Consider the following 2,500-nt stretch of genomic DNA (forward strand, 5'->3'; position numbering starts at 1 on the left):
GGCCACCTACTGGTCCGTCCCTCGGAAGATGACGCTGCTTCCGACGACGATACCGCCCTCTATGAGACGGCCGGCCGACTATGATGTCGATGTCGCCTACAGCGCCCGCTTGACGACCCAGAGTAAAACGCCTGCTGCACCCCCTCTTCACCGCAGGTGACGCAAATCGAGTCAAAAGTGGTGGACCGACGGTCACTCCAGCCGCACCTGTGAATGCGCCACCCCCACCGCCCGACTCGCAACTCGAGCGGATGTACGGCGGACTTTTCCCGCAATCGTACATTGCAGTCCACCCCTATATCTTCCACTTCATGAAGAGTTATCTCCCAAAAGCCAAAGTCCCGCTGTCCCAATACATGCTCTGGACGGCGGGCCGCGAGACGTGACGCTCGGTGGCAAAGAGTGCGCCGCTGAGGATATAGAGGGTCCGTCCCCCCGCACAGTGGTGACGGTGTGCGGGTAGTGTTTCCGACACCTCTTCCTGCGGTGGCAACTCTGGGGCAGAGTCGATACTCGCCCACTGGTGGAAGGTAAGCATTCTGCTTTACATCAGTACATAACTAATATTTCAGTCGTCTGACGTCCCTCCTTAGTAAATGATGCAGGACCACATACATAGATGATACATACTGTAAACTGGGGAGGACAGTGTGAACCGCACTCGACCCAGTCACCCTATCTCACAGTCCACTCTGTGTGTAACAAAGCGAAAGCACCAAAGCACTATCGTTCAACAACATCCATTTTATCCTCGCTGCCACAGGACACTATCCAAACAACGACAAGAGGAACGTCACGTCCACTAATAAGACAGAATGTCTCACATCACCCGCAAACAACGCAGCTCAAATCAGCCAGCAACACCCACAGTGGTCCACCCAGTATCAACACAGGACGCAACGCCACGCCACAACACAAAAGGTACAAGTAATAAAATACCCTTTGGCCACACCCCTTATAAAGGCATCGAACCAACCCACCACCTGACACCAGCCAAACGTACATCCTGATTTGACACATCTCTGGCAACCTAACCCACGTTGGCCCTTAACCTAACCCACGTTGGCCCTTAACCTAACCCACGTTGGCCCTTAACCTAACCCACGTTGGCCCTTAACCTAACCCACGTTGGCCCTTAACCTAACCCACGTTGGCCCTTAACCTAACCCACGTTGGCCCTTAACCTAACCCACGTTGGCCCTTAACCTAACCCACGTTGGCCCTTAACCTAACCCACGTTGGCCCTTAACCTAACCCACGTTGGCCCTTAACCTAACCCACGTTGGCCCTTAACCTAACCCACGTTGGCCCTTAACCTAACCCACGTTGGCCCCTAACCTAACCCACGTTGGCCCCTAACCTAACCCACGTTGGCCCCTAACCTAACCCACGTTGGCCCCTAACCTAACCCACGTTGGCCCCTAACCTAACCCACGTTGGCCCCTAACCGAACCCACGTTGGCCCCTAACCTAACCCACGTTGGCCCCTAACCTAACCCACGTTGGCCCCTAACCTAACCCACGTTGGCCCCTAACCTAACCCACGTTGGCCCCTAACCTAACCCACGTTGGCCCCTAACCTAACCCACGTTGGCCCCTAACCTAACCCACGCTGCACCTTAACCTAAGTTACGCTGCACCTTAACCTAAGTTACGCTGCACCTTAACCTAAGTTACGCTGCACCTTAACCTAAGTTACGCTGCACCTTAACCTAAGTTACGCTGCACCTTAACCTAAGTTACGCTGCACCTTAACCTAAGTTACGCTGCACCTTAACCTAACTTACGCTGCACCTTAACCTAACTTACACTGCACCTTAACCTAACTTACACTGCACCTTAACCTAACTTACACTGCACCTTAACCTAAGTTACACTGCACCTTAACCTAAGTTACACTGCACCTTAACCTAAGTTACACTGCACCTTAACCTAAGTTACACTGCACCTTAACCTAACTTACACTGCACCTTAACCTAAGTTACACTGCACCTTAACCTAAGTTACACTGCACCTTAACCTAAGTTACACTGCACCTTAACCTAACTTACACTGCACCTTAACCTAACTTACACTGCACCTTAACCTAACTTACACTGCACCTTAACCTAACTTACACTGCACCTTAACCTAACTTACACTGCACCTTAACCTAACTTACACTGCACCTTAACCTAACTTACACTGCACCTTAACCTAACTTACACTGCACCTTAACCTAACTTACACTGCACCTTAACCTAACTTACACTGCACCTTAACTGTCACATGTAACGTCACAGGAATGTAGCTTTGCCTAACAGCAACCCTCTGAACATAGTTCACTGCTTGGATCCTCTGGTGTCATGTGTATTTCTTGATGCCATGGTGCGTACCCTCACATAAAGGTCTTTCGAGTGTTGCGTACTTTCTACACAGTCCCGCTAACCACTGGAAGGGTGTACCGCTACAGAACGAATATCGCCCTCCCCTCCTGCCCTTCCAAGCTGGTCGGTCAGGC

Source organism: Schistocerca gregaria, unplaced genomic scaffold, assembly GCF_023897955.1.
Source record: "Schistocerca gregaria isolate iqSchGreg1 unplaced genomic scaffold, iqSchGreg1.2 ptg000742l, whole genome shotgun sequence".
Taxonomy (NCBI): Eukaryota; Metazoa; Arthropoda; class Insecta; order Orthoptera; family Acrididae; genus Schistocerca; species Schistocerca gregaria.